This window comes from Staurois parvus, unplaced genomic scaffold, assembly GCF_062004578.1.
Source record: "Staurois parvus isolate SC_StPar_1 unplaced genomic scaffold, SC_StPar_1.0 ptg000264l, whole genome shotgun sequence".
NCBI classification, from domain to species: Eukaryota; Metazoa; Chordata; class Amphibia; order Anura; family Ranidae; genus Staurois; species Staurois parvus.
Genome location: NW_028318060.1, coordinates 7,233,531 through 7,259,692, shown reverse-complemented (window position 1 = coordinate 7,259,692; position 26,162 = coordinate 7,233,531). Strand labels below are relative to the sequence as shown.

Genomic DNA, 26,162 nt, shown 5'->3' with positions numbered 1-26,162 from the left:
AAACAATTATCTTAGATTATACGATTTAGGATTGAATCTCTTATAATGCAAGTAAAAGGCCAAATGCACGCACAGCTTTACTGTCTTTTGTTGACTGTGTGGCAAGTTCAGAAATAAGTGGTGAGGTTTTCTCTCACCTATACATGGTGTATCTCCAACACGTCCAACCATTTTATTACTGATTCCACCAGTAGAGGTCGCACAAGCCACATTTCCTTGGCTGTCAACAGCCACAGCCCCAACAGTCCCTGTACCTCTACAAATAAAGAAACAAAATCTCAGTGTAGTGCAGTAAATCCTTCCAGACTAAACACATTTTTTTTTTGCTTGCCGGCTTTATGTTGTGTACAAGTTAGCTTCTGCCACTGTGTCCTAAACTCACTGAACACTCCTGTGTATTAGAACCAGTACCCACTGAGAGCAGCTGTCTGTACAGTTTTGACTTCTATACATAGGGGCTAATTTATTAACCCCCTGGCGGTATTCCCGAGTGTAGCTCGGGGTAAAGTTTCACTACCACAAGCGGTAACCCCGAGCTACACTCGGGCTTACCATGTGGCGCTGCTCCGGGATCCCTCGATCACTTACCTTGTCCTGCGCTCCTGCAATGTCCCTCCTGCAGTGTCCCCAGCAATTTCCTCCGGCGGATGCCGGCATCTGTCATCTGGGTTCCTTCCCCTACGAGCGTCGGGACGTAGGGGGGACGGAACGGCGGGAAATTTGAAAATGACAAAAAGTGACATTCACTAAATACACTAAAATCGCATAGTAAAACATTACTGTATCAAACCATTTCACATACATTTTGTCCCTAGTGCCTTGTCCTGTGCCCTACCTGCATTTTTACTGTTCTTTCTGCCTGGAAACTGAGAAACGTCCATGTCGTCCAAAAAGCATCCCTTTAGGTCAAAAGCGGTTTTAGACCAGCTAGAGAACAGCGATAGTAAATTAGAACTACTTGCAGAATTGAGTGATAATGATTCGTGGGGAAATTCGTCATCAGACACTGAAAACGATTTTGCGACTTTGCTCAGTGATGTGCGAACTTGGCACTCTATTTCAAATTTCAGTGTTTTTAGTTTGATTTATATTATTGAATTAAATTTATTATTATATTATTATTTTTTATGATTATTTATTAAATTATAATTTATGATTTCGTGTTTCAAATTGTAACATACCCGGGATGTTTACTAGACTCTTGTTCGTACAGATTTCAGTGAGTTATTCCTAAAAATGACAGGCCTACAATAAAAAAAAAACATATTTACATGCAAAAATATGGACATAATCAGACTGCTAGGGAGGTTAAAGGAGTTGAGAATGTTCACACAAAAAAGAGAGAAGATCCACATTAATTATCCAGACATATGTAAAACAAATTCTTGTCTATTTCATCCCTCCATGATTAGATAGTTGAAATTAATCTCTACTCTTTTTTGTGTGAACATTTTTAAATCCTTTAGTAAATCAGCCTCACTGTGTCTGGTAGTTTAGAAACACTCAGTCAGTTAATAAATAAAGTGTTTAAAGGGGAGAAAATTCACACAGCTCCCTAGTTTTACCTTAACTTGGGGTTATGATTTCCAGATTTTGTAACTATTTCTGGCATTAGTGAGCAACCAGATTTCATACAGTTACTTTTTTTTTCAAAACTGTAGAATACTGCACTGACAAAGAAGTGAGTTTAAGTCAAGCCATACGGTAAATAAGAATCATGCACATCTGACTGGTGGCTGCATTAGTGTCCATCTTTCAGGTTAAAGTGTTACTAAACCCACAACAGTAAAATTATTCTGTATATCCAGTAAAGCATGCTTGTTATACTCACTTTGGAGCCTAAGGGGTTAATCCTCTGCATTGTCTTAAAAGACTGTTTCATCCTGTTCTCTCTGATCCTCATCTCCTTCTCCTGTCCCCAATCCATCTTCTGATAGTACAGAGCTCTAGGAGTCACTCTGTACATGCTCAGTTTACTGTGTATTGCTAGAGAGGTTTTTTTTTCTTTGGAAGGATGCATGTGATCAGCACAGGGCCAATCATGACTGTCTCAACAAAGGGTCAGGAGTTATGCAGCCTCCTAGGACAGGAATGAAAACTCCTCCTGCAAGATTAACCAGTGCTTGGCCGGGCACTGATAGAAGTCACAAGACAAGCAGTTTGTATTTACTAAAATAATTCCATTTCTATGTTCTGTCTCTTTCAGCAGTTGACCATGTCGACCGCACTCATGCTTATCAGAGGATGTTTTCCCAGAATCTGTATATGCCGTCATAACCTTTGATACTGTAACTTGTGGCATGGCAAATAAACTGGCAACTTCATTCACAGAGGCACCAGCTAAGCGGGCACCAACAATTTTCCCTCTTTGAAGATTAGTAAGCTCTTATATGATTCCGTATTACTAGCAGCACACACAGTGAATGATGAAAGTGAGGCTTCCCACCTGTTAGCTAGGTGTCTCATCAAACAGCGGAAGCAAAAGAATGTTCCATCACTTAAGCTTGCAGCACAAATCATGTCGTCACATTCATACACACTTTCATATATATATACAGAGGTTGGACTAAAATATCTGATTGAGTGATTTTTGGATGAAGAGTGGTATCAGATTCCATTATCCACCATCCAAGACTAATATTTGTCAATTCCCAGGAGAATATAGGCCGTCTTGGCTGCCAAAGGTTGTCCTAGCACCATATTTGGTAATGATTATGTTCATTTTACCTGGTATTTCTATAACTTTGTCCAACCCCTGTAGAGAGATACATATACACATACACACACACACAACATGAAAGCTGGAATTTGACTAGTTTCTATGAGCAACACTTTTTTTCCCTAACAAAAATTCAGAATTTCATACAAGAATGAACCGATTCCAAAAAATATGTTACGCTGGGCTTACAACTGACTTTGGAATTGAACCAGATTTTAGATCTTTCTTCCATCTTTCTCTTGAGCGCTCAGTGGTGGGTTTTTCACCAGGAATTTCTGGGATGCCTTGCGACTTAGCAAACAGCAATGTCCCTTTACAAGTTAAAAGCAGGTGATCAGTCTTCGAAAATAGAGAGTGAAAAGGAATTAGAGGATTAAAAAATAGACATGAACAGAAATGTCATTCAATAAAATACCCTGTCTTCATTTTGTAAAAGAGAATTTCTGACTTTGCGAAATGTGCATACACATGATATTTGGAGATGGCATATCTGCATGCTAAAATCTACACTGCTTAAAATACTATTCCAAGCTTTCATGCTATTTACAGACCTTTGTGATAAGAGTTTTAAATATAGTTTGATTGCATTAATTGTGCCTGGAGGATTCAAATGTCATTTTGCAAACTGACCACTAGATGTCATCATTTTTTGCAAAATGCTGCACACAGTTGCTCTTGTCTGAAACTGAACACAAGTAGAAATAATGTGCCAACAACATGCATTTTTAACCATTTGCCCTCCAGAGGATTTACCCCCCTTCCTGACCAGGCCATGTTTTGCTTATGGCACTGTATTACTTTAACTGACAATTGCGTGATCATGCAACGCTGCACCCAAATGAAATTTACGTCCTTTTTTTCCCCACAAATTGAACTTTCTTTCAGTGGTATTTTTTGCTATTAAAAATGTCCAATAAAAAAATTTACAAAATCTAATTTTGTCATAAATTTATGCCAAAATGTACTCTGCTACACTTTTTGCAAAGAAAAAAAATCCCAATAGGTGTAAATTAATTGGTTTACATAAAAGTTTTAATTTTGTATTTTTACTAGTAATGGCGGCGATCAGCGACTTATAGCAGGACTGCGGCGGACATCCTGACACTGGAGGGAACTGACTTGGTGTCACTGACATCCCCAGTGACACCAATACAGTGATCAGTGCTAAGAAAAAAGCACTGACACTGTACTAATGGCACTGGGCAGGAAGGGGTTAACATGAAGGGCAGACAAAGGGTTAACTGTATGCAGGGAGTGTTTTACTAGGGGGCGGTGTGTGTGTCCTTCACTGTACCCTGGATTATTTGATGACTGGCATATTCAAGGCTTTGGACATCTTTTTATGTCATTTTCCATCTTTATAAAGTTCCATTACCTTGTTACGCAGGACTTTTTGACAGTTTTTTTCTGATCACCATGGCTCAGTATCTAGCCTAGTCAGTGCTTCCACGTAAGAGCTAACAAACTCATTGACTATTTATACACTGACACTAATTGCAATTTAAAAAGCAACAGATGTGGGACATTAACCTCTAATTGGCATTTTAACCCATGTGTGTCACCTCATGTGTCTGTACCAAGGCCAAACATTCCAGGGTATGTAAACTTTTGATCAGGGCCATTTGGGTGATTTCTGTTATCAGTATGATTTAAAAAGGAGCCAAACAACTATTTGATAAAAAATGGCTTCATATGATCATCATCCTTCAATAAAAGAGTATTTTTTTGGCATGATAAGTCATATTTTCAATACCAAAGCCAAAATTTCACAATTTCTGCCAGGGTATGCAAACTTTTGAGCACAACTGTACTCAGGACTCTGTGTTTTGTATATGACAGATGACTTGCAAGGTTTTTGTCTCAATTCTACTCAACAGGGAATGAACAGAGATCTGCAAAGCATATTTTCAGATCTAACTTTGAACATTCTCCAGATAGGTCATCAAGGTTGACCAATTCCAGTCCATTCCAGTCATCAGGAAATAACCATCTTTGCAATAAAGAGCAGTACCTTCCAAGCCAGTGTCAAATGTATATAGGTAAGCTGCAGTTACAGGAGGAGCAAATGGTGCACCCTACTAAGCCCCAGGGGGTGGAATGTCTTTCATAAAATACCAGCAGGTCTTACAGCTCTCCGTCCAACATACTAAGCAATAACGATCATTTGATCTTGGGACAGGAGAGAGGATATCATTTGTTATGTTAATATGTTATACTATCTTTATAATAAATGATGATTTTATAACTAGTTAATCATTATTGATTATTAATGAGCCATCTTAGATCACCCGCCTTTATCTGTATCATTTGATTATATTTTAACCCCTTGACACCGACGTCACACAAATATGCAGCCTCGCGGAACTGGGCTTTTTTCCGTGGGGCCACATATTTGCATACCTGTCTTTGTACTGGGAGTGCACCACACTGCACACTCCCAGCACAAAGACCGTGGTGTCACTGAGCCCCGGGTCCCGTTCTAACGATCGGGACCCGGGACTCCAGATTCCGGGTCACATGATCGTTGTGATAGCCTCTGATTGGCTATCACAGTGATCAGTGACCATGCAGCCCGGCCCCCTTGTTTTTTTCTCTCTATGAATGAAGAAGAGAGATACATTGTATCTCTCTAACTCCTGGCATAGAGAGAAAAAAAAAGTTTGTAAAAAAAAAAGATAAATTAATAAATATTAAAAAATAAAATAAAAAATAAATAAAAAATACCTAGATCAAGGTTTGATCTAGTTCAGTGCCAGGATTATTGTTTGGGTTAAGGTCGGGGTCAAAGGTCAAAAGGTCAGGGTCAAAGGTCAGGATTTAAAAAAAATTGGTGTCAGTGTCAGTGTTTTTTAGGTAAAAAAAAAAAAGACAAAAACAAAATGCGCACTATTGTTTCTGGGCTGTACTACGGGTACAAACAACAAATTACATACACATATATGGTATAGCTGCAGTTGTCAAGAGCTGGATAAATTATTTTGGGTTGTTCTTTGGTGGTAGGTTATGGTAGTAACAAGAAACACACAGCTAAATAAAAAAAAAAATTTTTTTTTACTATTTTGGGCCAGTTTTCCTTTGATAATAAAATAAAATCAGGATATATCCATTACCATTTACCACCAAATGAAAGCCCAATTTGTCCTGTTGTGATGATATGTACGGTTTTACCAACACATGTCAATGTTGCAAAATTGTGCTTAGGCATTTAGATTTGTTTTACCCTTAGGCGTGAAGGGGTTAATAGTGCTATCCATGCTAGTGATTTGGGAGAGATAAGTACACAGCTTAGCCAGATTTGCCATACAACCATGACATTTTTGTTAAAGTACCTTTTCCATTACAAGGCGAGCAAGTTTTATTGGGCAATACATGTGACCGCAGAGACAGCTCTCGAGGATAAATCTTTGCCATCCATAATAGCATCCATCTCAACTTCACCATCTTCATTCAAAACAGATCCATGGCCTAAGGAAACAATTGCAAAGGTTAACACATAAAAGACTGACTTTGGGATTATGCTCATCAGAGAGGAAATCATCTCTGTCATCACTTAAATTTAAAGCAAGTATAAGCACTAGATGTACAACTATTACTATTCTATAAGTTAATGTATGACAGCTGTTTTTTGGGTTTTTTTTTTCATTTTATTTTTTACAGGTATATTATTTTAAAGTGACATCAATTTGTGCAGCACGTTACATAAATATTATACATTCGCATCAGTCCCTGCCCTCAAGGAGCTTATAATCAAAGGTCCCTAACTCCCATGCATGCAGACACATACACTAGGGCCAATTTCAGCAGGAGCCAACCAACCTACTAGTATGTCTTTGGAGTGCGGGATCAAAGCAAAGTCCTTGGAGAAACCCCACGCAAGCACTGGCTACTGACCCTTGTAGCTCTCCCCATTGTGTCTTTTCTCCTATGCTAGCATTGTGTCCACAGTAGCACTTGCGTAGGCAGGGCAGAGTAGGACTGGCCATAGAGGGATGACTTTGACACAGTTGGCCAGCTTAAGCATGTATTGCAATATGTGTGAACTAAATATCCCTATTTATTGCATAGTCTGCTTGAAAGGGTATATACCAGTGTGCAGAGGGTCCTTCAGAATTTCTAGTGTTAATGTGTGGTTACACCCCTTTAGCACCTGATGGATAAATGCATGCACTAGCTGTTGGGATTTGAGCACAGGGATCTCTTATCCATTAAGAATAACAGCACCCAAACATGTCACACATTTTTCCACAATTTGGAATTGTGGGCAGAATCACAGCGATTTTGCTAGCAATTCCAAATCACCAAGTGTGAACAGGGCCTCAACCTTCAATGTCCTAAAAAACCTTTACATTTTTAAGGTGCCTCTCCTACATTCAACACCTTTCCCCATGACGCTGCTATGCCGCTACTATTATCGGCAATTATCTGCTGTCAGAATGACAGCAGCAAATTTCTTTGCATTACATAGCAGCAGTGGCAGTCCAAATGCAGTCACTGCAGTAAACTGACACTTGCAGATAGTCTGCAAGTGTCACTGAGTAATATAATGTTACTATCAGGGGCGGACTGACAACTCATGGGGCCCCTGGGCAATAGGGGATCATGGGGCCCATGTGTCCTTGCCCAAACTCAAAAAAGCCTATGAAAAAGGTACCAGGGGCATCTCATGGGGTCCCCTACTGACCCCGTGCCTTCGGGCAGTGCCCGAGTTTCCAAATGGTCAGTCCGCCCCTGGTTACTATTATATTTTATTTACCATTTCATTCATATGTAGTTTAAAGATGTGACTTTTCATCTGCATATGGCACCAGTTAAAGAAGCCTTACCAGTAAACAAAATAATATTTTTTTTAATTTAAAGGTATTCCTATGCAACCCTTGTCTCCTTAGCCATTATTTCACTGCTTTTGTCCCCCACCAATTTCATTTTTTTTTTCATTGTTGTTTGTTGTTTGTTATTGTTTTGTCAGTGCCTTTTTCCATTTGCAATAACTTTGCCATGCTTTTTATCAGGGACATCATTTAAGTGTAATTTTAAAATGGGGGAAATAAATAATACATTGTAAACTTTTTCCAGTAAATGCATTTTTTCTTTTTAAAACCAACACTGATCTACTATTTATTCCTCAGAAACACCATAACACAAAACACAAAAATGGAACTTCCAAAAGAGGTACAACATTTCCCTCATATTAATGTCACTCAACTATCTAAAGACATAGTCCAACTTTTGAAAAAAAATGTGCATTGAAGTCTGCAGACCATTACAATTTTATGCACTGGCTCCTGCATGGAGGTATGGGCCTCCAGTTACGAGTTTGGAAAAAGTAATCAAAGGACTACTAATGTATTACGTCACTGCACTTGTGTTTCACTGAGGTCCATTTGTCCCTCTATCACGGGGCAGATGGAAAGTCTTGGGAGAAAGTGCTGTGGTCAGATGAGACTAAAATTGACATTGGCATTAACTCGACTTGCCGTGTTTGGAGGAAGAAAAATACTGGACTACGATCATAAGAACACCATCCCTACAGTCAAGCATAGAGGTGGAAACATTATGCTTTGGGTCTGTTTCTCTGCTAAAGGTACAGACCGACTTTGCCGCATTGAAGGGCCAATGGACGGGGCCATGTATTGTAAAATCTTGGATGAGAACCTTCTTCCAGAAAACTGAAGATGGGTCGTGGATGGGTCTTCCAGCATGACCCAAAACATACCACCAAGGCAACAAAGGAGTGGCTCAAGAAGAAGCACATTAAGGTCATGGAGTGACCTAGCCAGTCTCCAGACCTTCCTATACACCAGACCAGACCTCCATACATTTTCCTATAGAAAATGTATGGAGGGAGATGAAACTTCGAGTTGCCAATTGACTGCCAAGAAACCTTAAGGATTTAGAGAAGATCTGTAAAGAGTGGACCAAAATCCCTCCCAGTCAAGTTCCTCCACCCCAAACTCGCTCATCTATGTCTTTATGGACCTTGCTTTGTGCACAATTGTCCAAATGTCTTGGTATGGTGACGCCTTAAGAGTTCCCTTCACTGGAACTAAGGGGCCAAGCCCAACCCTTGAAAAACAACTCCACACCATAAACCCCCTCCACCAAACTTTACACTTGACACAATGCAGTCAGGTAAGTACCATTCTCCTGGCAACCGCCAAACCCACACACGTCCATTGTCTGCCAGACAGAGAAGCATGATTCATCACTCCAGAGAACACGTCTCCACTGCTCTAGAGTCCAGTGGCGGCATGCTTTACACCACTGTATCCAACGCTTTGCATTGCACTTGGTGATGGAAGGCTTGGATGCAGCTACTCAGTTATGGAAACCCATTCCATGAAGCTTTCTATGCACTGTTGTGCTAGTCTGAAGGCCACATGAAGTTTGGAGGTCTTTAGCTATTGACTCTGCAGACAGTTGGCAACTTCTGCGCACTGTGCGCTTCAGCATACGCTGACCCCGCTCTATCACTTCGTGGCTGAGTTGCTGTTGTTCCCAGTTGCTTCCACTTTGTTATAACACCACTAACAATTGACTGTGGAATATTTAGTAGCAAGGAAATTTCATGGATGGACTTATTGCACAGGTGGCACTCTATTACGGTACCACACTTGAATTCACTGAGCTCCTGAGAGTGACCCATTCTTTCACAAATATTTGTAGAAGCAGTCTGCATGCCTAGGTGCTTGATTTCAAACACCTGTGCCAATGAAGGTGATTGGAACACCTGAAACCAATTATTTGGAGGGGTGTCCCAATCATTTTGGCAATATAGCTTACCTGACACCATTTGCTGATGGGTTAAAACATTCTGAAGAGTCCAGATTGCATATTGTCTATATGGCCTTTGTGTTTTCTATAGATTTCTTTGCACAGTGCACAGTTGGTCACTTTAATAATTTTTGTGTTTCCCCTGTATGTATTCTAAAACAAAGTTAACTAGTAGCTGTTAAGAAAAAAATCTAGATTTTTAACTGGGATAGGTCAACATTTAAAAGGAAAAGTAAACATTTTCTCATGTAAACAAATACTAATTCTTTCAAACAGTTTGCCCTCTTTGATTTGCATGGTTCCAGGGTTATCATATTGCATGTGTGAATCCAGTTTTGTTCCTCTATCTACTCTAAATGTCAGCTTGATTGTAGAGTGTTGGATGAGGGAAACCGTAGCAAGCCAGTAATGATAATTACCACAGAGCAGCCTGGTAATGCTGTGCAAGAAAAGAACCTACTGAGACTTTTCTGTTAATAATAAAGCTGTAAAAGTTGTAAGAAAATGTCACAATGTGTGAAATAGCTTTCCCAGTTTAAAGCACACCTGTCATGATGGAAATTATGCAGGCTTCTGACTGCCTGAAAATGCTCATTGTCTAGGTTTGGCACCTCTGCATACCTGATTTGCAACAACTATTCAACAAATGAAAGAAAAAGGAATGTGCGGATTTCATATATATATATATATATATATATATATATATATATATATATATATATGTACAGTGGATATAAAAACCCCTGTTAAAATGTCAGGTTTCTGTGATGTAAAAAAATTAGACAAAGATAAATCATTTCAGAACTTTTCCACCTTTCCAAATACCAGTCAATATTGGCACAAAACCTTCAGGCTTCTGTTAGAAAGCTTAAACATGAAGTGGAACTTCATCTTTTAGCATGACAACAACCCAAAGCATACAGTTGCAAGAAAAAGTATGTGAACCCCTTGGGATTACGTGGAGTTTTGCATGAATTGGGCATAAAATGTGCTCTGAATGTCATCTAAGTCACAACAATAGAAGAACACAGTCTGCTGAACATAATAATACACAAACATTAGATGTTGCCATGGTTTAATTGCACATAACTTGTAAACATTCACAGTGCAGGGAGGAAAAAGTATGTGAGGCCCTAGCTTAATGACTTCTCTCAGAGCTAATAGGAGCTAGGAGTGAGCCAACCTTGACTCCAATCAGTGTGATGACATTGGATGTGTTGCTGACAGCTGTCCTGCCCTTAAAAAACACACAACTGTTCTGGGTTTACTGGTTTCAAGAAGCACTGTCTGATGTGAACCATGCCTCGCAGAAAAGAGCTCTCAGAAGACCTACAATCAAGAATTGTTGACTTGCATGAAGCTGGAAAGGGTTACAAAAGTATCTCCAAAAGCCTTGATGTTCATGTGTCCACGGTAAGACAGACTGTCTACAAATGGAGAAAGTTTAGCACTGTTGCTACTCTCCCTAGGCTTGGTCGTCCTGTAAAAATGACTGCACCACGGAGGAAGCCATTGCTGTCCAAAAAGAATATAGCAGCACGTTTGAAGTTTGCAAAAGAGCACCAGGATGTTCCACAGCACTACTGGTAAAATATACTGTGGACAGATGAAACCAAGATTGAGTTGTTTGGGAAGAACACACAACACTATGTGTGGAGAAAAAAAAGGCAGAGCACACCAACATCAAAACCTCATCCCCACTGTAAAACATGGCGGAGGGAGCATCATGGTTTGGGGCTGCTTTGCTGCCTCAGGGCCTGGAAGGATTGTTGTCATTGATGGGAAAATGAATTCCAGAGTTTATCAAGACATTTTGCAGGAAAACATACGACCATCTGTCCGCCAACTGAAGCTCCTTAGAGGATGGGTGATGCAACAGGACAATGACCCAAAGAATACAAGTAATTCAACACAACAATGGCTGCAACAGCACAGAATACGCCTTCTGGAGTAGCCCAGTCAGAGTCCTGACCTCAACCCGATTGAAATGCTGTGGCAACACCTTAAGAGAGCGATTCACACCAGACATCCCAAGAATATTGCTACACTGAAACAGTTTTGTGAAGAGGAGTGGTCCAAAATTACTCCAGATCGTTGGGCAGGTCTGATCTGCAACTACAGGAAACGTTTGGTTGAGGTTATTGCTGCCAAAGGAGGGTCAACCAGTTATTAAGGCCAAAGGTTCACATACTTTTTCCTCCCTGCACTGTGAATGTTTACATGCTATGTGCAATTAAACCATGGCAACATCTAATGTTTGTGTAGTATTATGTTCAGCAGACTGTGTTCTTCTATTGTTGTGACTTAGATGACGTTCAGAGCACATTTTATGCCCAATTCATGCAAAACTCCAAGTAATCCCAAGGGGTTCACATACTTTTTCTTGCAACTGTATATTTCCGAGAATCTTGTATGGTCAGTCGTACAAGCATTCATAAATTTTTTTTTAGCAACAATTATATTTTGTTAGACTGCTCAGGAAGAATGGTCTAGGATAAAAAGGTACTGGAGACTTTTTATCGCTCTTCAATAGAGGGCATATTGGTGTACTGTATCTTGGTATGGCACCAAACTGCACTGTAGTGGACAGGAACGCTCTGCAGAAAATAATTTCTACTGCGCAGAAAATAGTGGGTTGTAGTTTTCCATCCTTGGCAGAAATTTATGATTCCCGCTGTCTTGGAAGAGTGGAGAAAATAAGGAGTGACTTATCGCATCCTAGTTATCACTTATTTGGGTTGTTGCCCTCTGGTAGATAATATAGGAACACTGAAGCCAGAACAAATCAATATAAAGAGAGCTTCTTTCCACGAACAATAAACGCAGTAAAAGGGAATTTCATTTTAGATTAGGAAATAAATTTTACATTTTCCTGCAACGTTAAAGGAAGTTTGCAGTATTTTTGTGAAATGTTTTTATTATTATTGTTTGTAATTTTGTTGTGGAATGTATTCACAATGACAATAAATGTATCTACCTATAAAGGAGGAAAACACAAAAATGTGTGCACAAACACACATTGTGCATTTACACAGGATATGCTCAGACACTTCCATTGAGGTCTATGGGGCAAAAAATGCCTGAATATGCTAATAGAGTGTAAGGTGTTGAGCGTACAAGTGTGAGCAGGGATAATTAGAAAGTTAGACAAAGGAAAACAAGCTGAAAAACTCTAAAGTGTTAAGCCTAGTACACAGGATCAGAAAATTGCATCTTTCAAAGAGATCGTATGATAATCTGATCCTTACTACACAGTTTTCATCTGAAATTATTCAAAGGGACAAGCAGGAAAATATTTCTTGTCCAATACCAGATCGTACAATTTTTGTTTAATCAGTACAGTTTTTGGTCGAAAATACAATACAATACATGACATCACTTCCAAATTTGTATTCTGTTGTACGAGAATTTTCGTAACTTTAATAACCTCTTTATTTTCGATATGGAGACTAGTATGCAAAAAAAACGAAAGATCATTAGTTCGGGTCTAGTATGCAATCAACTTTATTGTACTGAGTGTCATACACCCTGCCAGGCTCCTAATATCACTGTAGATCACTTATTATTATATTATTATACAGTATTTATATAGCGCCAAAGGGTTTGCTCAGCACTGTACAAAGGCAGGGGGACAAGACATGAGACAAGACAGAGCGATACACGAGGGGTTCGAGGGCCCTGCTCTTTCGAGCTTACAATCTAGGAGGGAGGGGAAAGTGGTACAGGAGGAAGTGGCTAGATGACATTCAGAGCACATTGTATGCCCAATTCATGCAAAACTCCATGTAATCCCAAGGGGTTCACATACTTTTTCTTGCAACTGTACATCCAAATCAACAAAGGAATGGCTTCACCAGAAGATTAAAGTTTTGGAATGGCCCAGCCAGAGCCCAAACTTGAATCTGATCGAAAATCTGTGGGGTGATCTGAAGGGGGCTGTGCACAGGAGATGCCCTCGCAATCTGAAAGATTTGGAGTGTTTTTGCAAGAAAGAGTGGGCAAATATTGCCAAGTCAAGATGTGCCATGCTGATAGACTCATACCTAAAAAGACTGAGTGATGTAATAAAATCAAACGGTGCTTCAACAAAGTATTAGTTTAATGGTGTGCACACTTATGCAACCATATTACTTAAATTTTTTTATTTTTACTTCCCTCCACCTAAAAGATTTCAGTTTGCTTTTCAACTGAGTTGTACAGTTTATAGGTTACATTAAAGGTGGAAATAGTTCTGAAATTATTTATCTTTGTCTAATTTTTTTACATCACAGAAACCTGACATTTTAACAGGGGTGTGTAGACTTTTTATATCCACTGTATACACACTATATTGCCAAAAGTATTGGTACATGTGCATACAATCAAGCACCTAGGCATGCAGACTGCTTCTACAAAGCTTTATGAAAGTAAGGATCACTCTCAGGAGCTCAGTGAATTCAAGCGTGGTACCATGATAGGTTGCCACCTGTGTAGTAAGTCCATCCATGAAATTTCCTTGCTACTAAATATTCCACGGTCAACTGTTAGTGGTATTATAACAAAGTTAAAGCAACTGGGAACAATAGCAACTCACCCATGAAGTGGTAGGCTACATAAAATGTCAGAGCGGGGTCAGCGCATGCTGAAGTGTGCAGAAGTCACCAACTGTCTACAGAGTCAATAGCTAAAGACCGCCAAGCTTTGTATGGCCTTCAGATTAGCACAACAACTAGTAGAAAGCTTCATGGAATGGCTGAGCAGCTGATTCCAAGCCTCACATCACCAAGTGCAATGCAAAGCATCGGATGCAGTGGTGTAAAACACACTGCCACTGGATGATAGAGCAGTGGAGATGTGTTCTCTGGAGTGACAAGTCACTCTTCTCTGTCTTGCAATCCACTGGACATGTCTGAGTTTGGTGGTTGCCAGGAGAACGGTACTTACCTGACTGCATTGTGCAAAGTTTGGTGGAGGGGGGATTATGGTGTGGGGTTGTTTTTCAGGGGTTGGGCTTGGCCTCTTAGTTCCAGTGAAGGGAACTCTTAAGGCATAAGCATACCAAGACATTTTGGACAATTTTATGCTTCCAAATTTGTGGGAACAGTTTGGGGATGGCCCCTTCCTATTCCAACATGACTGCGCACAAGTGCACAAAGGTCCATAAAGACTTGGATGGGGTGCAAGAACTTGACTGGCCTAAACAGATTCCTGACCTCAACCTGACAGAACACATTTGGGATGAATTAGAGCGGAGACTGTAAGCCAGGCCTGCTTGTCCGATATCAGAGCCTGACCTCACCATTGTGCTTCTGGAAGAATGGTCAAACATCTCCATTGACACACTCCTAAACCTTGTGGGCAGCCTTCCCAGAAGAGTTGAAGCTGTTATAGCTGCAAAGGGTGGGCCAACTCCATATTGAACCATATGGACTGGGATGCCATTAAAGTTCATGTGCACGTAAAGGCAGGCATCCCAATACAATACAGGAAACATAGTGTGTGTGTGTGTATATACATATATATATATATATATATATATATACATATACATATACATACACACAGTTGTGTTCAAAATAATAGCAGTCAGACATCACTAACCTGATCAATCACTGTTTTTGGTAGAAATGATATTTCTACATGGCAAATAATTTACTAGCAGGTGTAGTAGAGTAATAGAAATCCGACAGACCCAACAGTCATGACATGCATGCTGCTGATTCTGTGTAATTGAATCACTAATTAAAAGGGGCATGTTCAAATAAATAGCAGTGTGGAGTTCTATTAGTGAGGTCATTCATTCTTTGAAAAACAGGTGGCAATTATTGCCCTTATTTAAGGAAGGAAGGAAGGAAGGCAGCAAATGTTGTACATGCTGGTTACAGTGCATTTATCTCTGAAATTCTGAGGAAAATTGGTCGTTCCAGACATTGTTCAGAAGAACAGCGTACCTTGATTAAAAAGTTGATTAGAGAGGGGAAAACATATAAAGAAGTGCAGAAAATGATAGGCTGCTCAGCTAAAATGATCACAAATGCTTTAAAATGGCAACCAAAACCTGAAAGACGTGGAAGAAAGTGAAAAACTACCATTCGAATGGATAGAAGAATAGCCAAAATGGCAAGGACTCAGCCAACAATCAGCTCCAGGAAGATCAAAGAAGGTGTAAAGTTACCTGTGAGTACTGTTACAATTAGAAGACGCCTATGTGAAGCCAAGCTATCTGCAAGAAGCCCCCGCAAAGTCCCACTGTTGAAAAAAAGACATGTGCTGAAGAGGTTACAATTTGCCAAAGAGCACATTGACTGGCCTAAAGAGAAATGGCGCAACATTTTGTGGACTGATGAAAGTAAGATTGATCTTTTTGGGTCTAGTGGCCGGAGACAGTTTGTCAGACGACCCCCAAACACTGAATTCAAGCCACAGTACACTGTGAAGACAGTGAAGCATGGTTGCACAAGCATCATGATATGGGGATGTTTCTCATACTACGGTGTTGGGCCTATTTATATCATACCAGGGATCATGGATCAGTTTGAATACATCAAATACTTGAAGAGGTCATGCTGCCTTATGCTGAAGAGGAAATGCCCTTGAAATGGGTGTTCCAACAAGACAACGACCCCAAACACACCAGTAAACGTGCAACATCTTGGTTCCAGACCAACAAGATTGACATTATGGAGTGGCCAGCCCAATCCCCGGATCTTAATCTAATAAAAAACTTGTGGGGTGACATCAAAAATGCAGTTTCTGAGGCAAAACCAAGAAATAGTGAAGAACTGTGGAATGTAGTCCAATCATCCTGGGCTGCAATACCTGTTCACAGATGCCAGAAGTTGGTTGACTCCATGCAACACAGATGTACAGCAGTTCTCAGAAACAGTGCTTATACAACTAAATATTAATTAAGTGATTCAAAGGAAAGCAAAATCTTCAAACATTTTTCAGTTTATATAGTGAATGTTTGAGTTTGTAAAGAAGAATACAAACACTGCTATTTTTTTGAACAGTCTAATATTCACTTTTCTTCAATTTTTTTAGAGGAACAACACAAGTTTGATATATTTTTCTTCATGTTTTGATTTGGAATAGAATGTGTAGTGTTCCCAATGCATTTGTGTGTATGAAAATAAAAGCTATTAGAAGGATTTTGAGCTTTATTCACTTTTTTCAACACACTGCTATTATTTTGAACACAACTGTAGATATATATATTCCCCTATTTATAGCATCTTTATGCGTATGATAATCTTCCTGTCTACATACGCATCATTGAGCTGAAATGGCTTTCTGATAGTGACATTGGTGGATCATGCTTGAGCAATGTGTGTGTTCAAAAAGGCAGCTTGCTGTCACAACCAGGAGTGCATGCAGAATCATATCCAGAAGACAGCTGTCACCCCAAAATAAGTCCCTGATCAAGGACTTCCATGTCATGCTTTAAAGCTGAATAAAGAGCCTGAAAACAACTTTAAAAATGATATTGAACACGTTAAGATGTACGTGAAATTTAGTGAAGGATGGTGAAGTGTTTGCTCCCTCTAGATCAAGGTCCTCAAACTTTCCAAACAAAGGGCCAGTTTACTGTCCTTCAGACTTTAGGGGGGCCAGTCTGTTGTCATCTGGAAGTGGTCTGTGGCCAGTCTGTGGTCCCAGCATCAGTTGGAGTAAACAATGCCCCATCTTTGGCGTCAGCAAGAGGAATTCTGTCCCTTCATTTTTGTCATTGGGAGGAATTGTACCTCATCATTTGTGCCATTGGCAGGAACTATGCCCCATCGTTGGTGTCATTGGGAGCTATTGTGCCCCGTTGTTGGTGTTATTGGGTAGAACTATGCCCCAGTGTTGGTGTCATTGGTAGGAATTGTACCCCATCATTGGTGTCAATAGGAAGAATTGTGCCCCTTCGTTGGTGCCAGTGAATGAAACAGTGCCCCAAGGGTCGGATAAAGACAAGCAAAGGTCTGCATCCAGCCCCCAGGCTGCAGTTTGGAAACCACTGCTCTAGATGCTAAAACAATTAGAAAAATATAAAAGAGCAGGCATGTAAAATACAAAATACACATCTAGCATTGCTTTAAAACTGATCTCCATGTTTTTCTGAAGTTCAATAGTTTGTTTGGACCAAGCTGGTCCATTTGCAGCAGCTGTGTGTGCTGTATAAACTGTATGTAGCCTCAGCTACATAGTACATTATCCAGTGTTGTGTGCTGTAATGGGATGGGAGTTTCCTGCTGTGCTCCTGGAATGAAATCAAGTCATTCAGGGCTCTGCTCAGCCATTCACAGACAGCTTTGTATTTTCTGAATGAATACATAGCTTCCTCTGATTGGCTGAGGTGGGTGAATGATGTTATGAGCATAGAATACAAAGTGTTGGAGCCTGCCCAGTAGGAGAGGAGTGTGGCGGTAGCAAGAAGCAGGAAAATGTGAGGCTGGAAGAAGCAGCCTGCCAGGAGGCCTAGTGGGATGGGGCCTGCCTGCGAGCCTGCATCTGGAAAGGAGGAAAACTCAGGACTCACTGGCCCCCTGAGAGAGGACCACCTGTTCAGCATGGAAGGAGCAGCCCAGCTGATAGGCCTGGTAGCAGTAGCCATTCCTTATTTAAAGTAACATGAGCTAGATCCCCTGCTCAGGAACAAAGTCTCCAGATTGCTGGGTGAAGAGGAGTTCATCTAGAGCAGGGGTCTCCAAACTGTGGCCCTCCAGCTGTTGAAGTACTACAAGTCCCATCATGCCTCTGCAAGTTTTTCCTGTGGCTGTCAGAATCTTGCAAGGCCTCATGGGACTTGCAGTTCCTCAACACCTGGAGGGCCGTAGTTTGGAGACCCCTGATCTAGAGTTTGGGGTAGTACAACTGGAGCTTCTGGCCAGCATTCCAACAAAGACTGTGTGTCAGAGAAGAGAAGCTGTGAATTGTTCAGGAAGTTGTCCTCAGATTTCAGTTCTCTTGGTCATCCTATACACCCCTTACCCTAACCAAGTTTGTTCCCCTCAATAAAATATTAAAAACCAATGCTCAAGGTCTGATTTCTGTCTCTGGCTGAAAGCTGTGTGGAAAATGCTAACTAACTGGCTGTTCAGGACTATAGGGGGACCCAAATGCATCAGCAATTCCTAAGGGAGTAGTGCTACACTAGTTAGATTTCACTAAAACCTGGACATCAGCTTTAAACCTTAACCACTTGCCGTCTGCTTGTTGTTTATAAACGGCAGGACAGTGGCACTCCAGGGGCAGGTTACCGTTCATAAACAGCACCAGCATTTTCTAGCTGTGTAAGCTCCCTGGGAGCGAGCAGCACCGCGATTCAGTGCCCGCTGTGTTCTCCGGACACAGTGGAACACCCATCATTGGATGGGACCTCTGTGCGAGGTCCCGATCATGTGATCACTCGTTGGCCAATCAGTGATCACACGCAGAGTAGTAAGCAAGATGTCACTTGTGACATCATTGCTTACTACATGTGAAATCTCTGAATGATCACAGAGGTTACATGGTACAAGGCTATTCACAACAGCCTTGTACCAGTTGACAAGCTGTGACCAATCACAGCTCACACAGTAGGTCTCAATGGCTGCAAGAATGCAGCTGGAGAGAAGGAGAAATTATTGCTTTTACAGCCTTTATGTGTGTAAAAGCAATCAGTGTAAAAAACGAAAAAAAAAAATTTCATCACCCCCCACAAGTAGTACAGTGTCACCATGGTGACACTGTACTGCTAGGGTGACAGTATGTAAAAAAAACAAAATATAAATAATAATATAAAAAATTAAAAAACCATTTTACATTTTTTTTGAAAATTATCATTTTTGGTTATAAACTAATTTGGGTTATTTTTTTATTTACTAAAAAGATAACAGAATAAGTTTTGGCCAATATTTATGATGAAATACTATTTTTTTGCAAAATTTTATAAGAAAAACACTTTTTTCAAAAATTTTTGGACTTTTCATTTACATAGCAAAAAAAATAAAAATCCCAGTGGTGAATAATTACCACCAAAATAACGCTTTATTTGTCTCAAACAGATGCTAAAAAATTCATATGGGTACAGTGTTGCATGACCGCGCAATTGTCATTCAATGTGTGATAGTGCTGAAAGCTGAAAATTGGCCTGGACAAGAAGGGGGTGAAAGTGTCCGGACTGGAAGTGGTTAAACTTTCCTCAGTCTTTTGGGTTGAATGATGTCCAGTGTCATTAAACCTGGTAGACTAAGGAAAGTCTGTCAGTGCAGAAACCCTGCTGCTGTCATTACACCGACAATGCTTTCCACATTATCCAAGAATGCACACTGCTATGAGAAAACCAAAAAGGAAATGGGCACAGCACATCATGTGACTGGTTAGAAAACATCAGAAAAAAGAGGAGCTTAAAAAAATGACCACTGTGCTGCTGGGGTTTTCCCGTGGGGAAGGGGTTCTCTTGGGGGAACCTACAGCTGGGCTATAAATAAATCTGAAATAAGATTGCAACAAATTAAGCCACAATGGACTTGATCTGAATTCTGGCTAGTGATTCAAAATACTGAACCCTTTAACCCTTTGAGGACCATAAGATTACGGAACGCCAAAAGAATCAATTTTTTGTTTTTAAAGTTCGTACACTTCAGTTGCTGTAACTAAGCCATTTCATTAAATAATTGGCAAAAAGCTAGATCCATTTGTTGATAAGAACTAATATTTTGACTCAAACCAAAAAAAAAAAAAAAAGTATTTTAAGTTCTTAATCAGATGATACAGGCAATTAAAAACATGCGACAAATACGTCCCTTGGTCCTCAAATGGTTAAACCATCATGGCAGCCAGGTAGGAAGCATTTTCAAAAAAGTTGGCAGTGGTAGCCTTCTTATATTGCTCACTAGGATGTTCTCTGTTGAAGTGGTAATAAACCCAACACTAAAAATTTTATATTTTGCAGCTTACCAATCATTAGATGTGGTGGCTGCATTCATTTTCATTTTTAGTCTTTTCCTCCTCTGTTCTCACCTGGGGATCTGGCCAGTACCACACCTCCTGTATTAAAATGTCCCCATTCTGGATGAATTAGCACAGGGGGCACCTTTTGGATAGCAGTATTGCCAGTCTGGGAGGAAGGGAGTGTTAGAAGTACTAGCAGATTTAGATACATTAACAAATTGAAGCCAAACTCAAAGCTTACACTGCAGGTACAGCAACAGTTTTTTTTCTTCTTGGATAAAGGTTTTAGATAAATAAAAGACTGATAATTGTAAGCACCCCTGTCAGTGGTAAATGTTTTGTCCCAACACTGATTTGTTTGCAGGAGAGCTTGTTATTTTCAAAAACAGCCTTACTGGTAGGATTAGAAGATGAAAATATGGGAAAAAAGCCTACAAAAAGAAAACTAATTTGCAGCCATTGCATCTAAAAATTGGTATGCTACAATATATTAAATGTTTTCTTTTGGGTTTAATACTGCTTTAAGGTGATCATTGACTCTGATAACAAAGAATTTGGCAGCATTACACTGCACAGGGAACGTGACATTAATCTGATAGCCATACTTTTAGGAGCAGTATATAATTTTGGGTATAATGTAACTGCCCTCGTCCTTGTAAAAGCTTGCTAGTTCTGGTACATTGGCACTAAGCTTCTTTGAACATGAAGGCAGTGATGTACATAATTTTTCACACTTACATGTTATTCAGGGTGAAGGACTGTCTGTGTCCCCGTTGCAGAGATTTCTCCTCATTTCCTACTCTTTTTGGGACTGAAAGTGGGAAAATCTTTGCACTGAGGGCAGAGACAGAAATAAAACCTTTTAAAGGCACGTTCTGTTATTTACAGCACAAGATGTTTTGGATTACTGATCCTTTAAAATATTTCCTAGCTGAATTATGCATTCGGCCCTGTCAACTCCAGATAGCTCTGAGGTTATCTATGCAATCTAGCATACTCCAAAAGCTGAGCAGCATCCTGTATTGCAACATGACTACGAAAAAATCTGTAGCTTATAATAGCCTAGCCAAAGACATCTGGCTCTGTTAAGATATGACTATGTGTACTGCATTACAGCGCAGTCAGTAGTGTTGCTTGTATACTTGCATGCATTATTTCCATCTACCGTCTGTAGTGGTTACAAGTACATCTAGATGCATGCAGTCATTGTTGACCCCTTGAAAAAAAAAAAAAATCCAAGTTTTCTGGCTGACTGTCAGGAATGGACTCGTCAATGGTGGTGGGACTCACCTGCCTTGTGGGCTGCAGTACCTGGGCTAGCCAGCGGGTGCTCTCTGCAATCAGAAGCTCACTCCTGCAATCAGCCATCACCTGAGGCTGATTGCAGGAGGTATATTTAAGGAATGGCCAGACCTGCAGTCAGTGCCTTGTTGTACTATTTCGCTTGGCCCCGGTAGCCTGATCCTGCTTGCTTCTATCCTGATTCTGCACGAACTCTGCCTGTACTGACCTCGGCTAGTCCTGACCACTCTCCCGCCTGCTCCTGGTACCTTGTTTGCCCGTTTGCTACCGACCCGGCCTGCCCGACTACGTTTAGTGTTGTATGTATGGTTGTTTGTTGGAGGCTTGGTTTGGTGCACTGTGTTATGTTTTGCACTGCGTTTATGTATTGTTAGTCTTTAATAAATTGTATTATTTATACTATACCGGAAGCCTGCGTTTCCCTGTGTCAGTCCACACATTTCTGGTCATACCCAGATTCCTGACACTGGCATGCAATACTTGGATCATTCATCCAGAACACTCAGGAGGATAAGGACTTCTGACCTTCTTTATCTAGCTTTTGTAGTATCAGATGCTAAAGAAGTTTTGTAGTATGCTTCCCTGTGGCTGACTACACTTGCTGTTCAGAATCAGATTGCTTGTAATCAGGGGCGGACTGACAACTCATGGGACCTCCGGGCAATAGGGGATCATGGGGCCCCTGTGTCCTTGCCCAAACTCAAAAGAGCCTATGAAAAAGGTACCAGGGGCATCTCATGGGGCCCCCTACTGACCCCGGGCCCTCGGGCAGTGCCCAAGTTTCCCAATGGTCAGTCCGCCCCTGCTTGTAATTGTTCCTGTTCACATTTCAAAGCTTAGTTGCTTTTATGCTCTGCACCCTACTTTCAAAAAAGTTCATGAGCTATCAGGCATTTTTGGCCCTATACACGATAATGGGATTGTGTGGGTTTGGTCAAATCCCAGAAGGCATCTGTCAGTGCCTGGTCACTGAGCTGTGGGAGGGGGATAGCCCATCCAGCATCTACATGTACACAGAGGGGCAGGCATGCTTTTGACATTATTGACCCAATATGGCCACATGGCCATATTAGGCCAATGGCCTGCCACTGACAGCTATCTTCCCTGTTCAAACTAAACCCAAGCTCATCCCTAATCCTAAGCTTTATACTTAAAGTGTATGTATAGGCAAACTGTTTTTTGTATTTCCATTATGCATGGTGTAAGAAAAGGGTTAGAAGCCCTGTCAGGATTTCATTACCACCTGTGTCTCTGCTGGGGATATGCACCCTCTTTATTTGTCCTGATGATCCTGAGACAGAAAGGGATTGGAACTCCAAAATTGTACCAGCATGGAGGGTGAAGGGAAGTCTTCCAATGAGGATACCAGTTTCTGTGACAGCTGTCTGTATGGAAATTCCATACATTTCTTTTCATTTCCTGCAACATTTCCACATCAAGAAGTGGACTGAATTTTAACCCTTCCCTATTCTATTCAAAACCAAAAAAAATTGGAAATATACATCCACTATAACTCTTTGACTGCCACTGGCACATGTCAGTGGCTTTGGTGGGTGTTACACACACTCCTGTCAGCATGCAGCCACCAGCAGCGTGTGTAAATCTTACAAGCCAACTGTCAGTTGTCAAATGGAAGTAATCAGCTGGATTGCTTCCACACTCCCCTGTTACTGCGTCCCAACCTTGCACTCCTGCCATGTTTCCTGAGCTACATGTGCCCATTGGTGGACTCAGGGCTAGCTTGGTGGGTGCCACCAGGCAGAGGAGAAGGAGATCTATGAACATTCATTTCTGATCTCCTCTTTCTGTTACTGACCCAAAAGTGATGTGTAAAACGTCACTTCCAGGTCTTGGTGTCACAATTTGCACAAATATAGATCTGCACTGCATTTGTTTTTATTGGAGGACAGGTGAGACAGCAGGGGTCTTTTTATACCTCTGATCTCTCATAAACCATTTAAGGACCGCCCTACAGCAGATATATTGCTACAGGGTGGCCCTGCTGTGCAAAATCAGGTAAAAATTTCATTTCCTGGTAGACAACAGGAAACAACACAGGTCTCTCTCATGTCAGGAGGGATGTGCTGCTTTCTATCTCTGCAAAGCAGAGAGATAGAAAACAGCATGCCCCCTAGTAAAAAAAAAGCACACAGTAAGCACAAAACAACATACTGTTAACCCTCGGATCGCCCCAGATGTTAACCCCTTCCTGCCCAGTGTCATTAGTACAGTGTCAGTGTTTTTTATTAGCACTGATCACTGTATTAGTGTCACTGGAGATGTCAGTGGCAGTTAGTCAGTTCCCACCCAGTGTCAGTGTTAGAATGCCCGCCACAGTCCCGCTATAAGTCACTGATTGCCGGCATTACTAGTATGAAAAATAAATAAATAAAAATTCCAATATATAAAATGCCATTTGTAGATGCTATAACTGTCACGTAAAGCAATTAATATACACATATTTGTTTGTTTTTTTTACCAAAGGCTTGTAGCAGAATACAGTTCGGCCTAAATTTATGACAAAATGTTATTTTATAAAAAATTTTTATTGGATATGTTTTACAGCAAAAAGTCAAAAATATTGTTTTAATTTTTAAAATTGTTGGTCTTTTTTGTTTATAGCACAAAAAATAAAAAATGCAGAGGTGATCAAATACCACCAAAATAAAGCTCTATTTGTGGGAAAAAATGACAAATTTATTTTATGTACAGCATTGCATGACAGCACAATTGTCAGTTAACACAGCACAAATGGAGGACCTTTTGTCTCCTATATATTGAGAAAAAAAGTTCCGTAAAAAAAAAGTGTACTTAAAAATCACTCTCCCAAAAATATTTGACCCCCCACATACACCCACGTATGAATGTCAATGCTCGTGCCACAGTGAAAGCAATATTTCTATACCCAATATTCATGGTTAACTTATGACCTGTAGGGGCTTTACCTCACCTATAGAAAATATAGGGTAGCCAAGTGTCCCTTTCATGGGCACTCACAATTTTAAGACTTGACATGTTAGGTATTTATTTATAAGGCGCAACCTCATCTTTTATATTGCAACAAAATATTGAGTAATATATTGTGTTTATGTGCCCTAAAATTAAATTTAGTGTATTTTTACTGAAACTTTGTGTTTTTTAAATTGTGCTGATATTGTGTGACATAAAAATTTGGAACTACCAGCTTGTGTTTTTTTTCTCTAGGATGTCTGCTTTCAGAAAACATATAATTTTTTTCAGAGGTGTGTGCAAAAACTGCTTTGGCAGCAAAAGGGTTAAAGTGGTTCAAAAGGCAAAAGGTTTTTTACCCTAAGTTTTACTGCTTGACATACTTTAACCTTCAGCAAAAGGGAGGGGTTACACCTTCTTTATTCTAAATAACAGCTACATAGTGCAATAGGTTGTGAAAAAAAATATAAGGAATTATCGTATCTGTTTTGGTAAGAAAAGCGTGGCTCAACAAAGATCTAAACAACAGTACAGAAAAAAGGTAGGACTTGGAAAAAAAAGAAAGTGACTATTTTCTGTTTGCGCACTAGATGGCATTGTAATGAAACGAACAATGTAGATTTTTTAAAGCAAGCAGTAATTTGAGTTTATACAATGAAAAGAGTGCTAGCCACTTTGATTTAGGTAACCCAGTGATGCAGTCTACACTAATAAAAGTATTTATAAAGTGAGTCAACAACAGTTTAGTGATCTTTAACTGTGTACAACTATGTTTTTGCCACCACCATGCTTCTTTATTTCTGTAGAGATAAACCAACATTTAAATGTTCCCTCCTATTTTGTCTGTTATGGTCCTGTGTACATTTTATAACAAATCACAATGCAAATTCCCCCCCCCCCCATGAAGTCAGGTGACTTTAAAAATCCTGCTGTATCTTCTTACGGGGGGGGCTGGTACAGGTGTTGGTGTGAATTCTCTTCCCCACCATCAATTCCTAGAGCAGTAGATTATGTCACTGCTATATGTGATTCAGCCCCATTGTTGGCCCTCCTCATTTAAACCAATGTGCTGAAGCTTTGCAGTCACAAAACTCTTAGAAACACAATAAAAAAAAAAAAAAAGTATTTACATTGTGATTTGGTATAAAATGTAAGCAGGGCCATGGGAAGAAAAGGGGAGGTGAAGGGAAATATATGTCTTTTAGGTCTGTCATTTTGTTTTCCCCCCACTCCATTTTATATTTTGTACGAACATGTTGGTTAATTGTTTTGTATTATACCCAGAATGAGTTAATGAAAATATGCTGTGTCAGTTATGTGTTACAGAACTGTACTCACAATATTCTATTTCTTAACCCCTTCACGCCTAAGGGTAAAACAAATCTAAATGCCTAAGCACAATTCTGCAACGTTGACATGTGTTAGTAAAACCGTACATATCATCACAACTACTTTGTACATCCAGGTGAATTATACCGCGTTTTTTTCAGGACAAATTGGGCTTTCATTTGATGGTAAATGG

At 40.2% G+C, this 26,162-nt stretch overlaps 1 pseudogene; it reads right to left on the bottom strand.

Moving 5' to 3' along the window:
- LOC149459288 (isoaspartyl peptidase/L-asparaginase-like) overlaps positions 1-26,162 on the bottom strand; it is a 91,017-nt pseudogene that overhangs the window by 5,371 nt on the left and 59,484 nt on the right.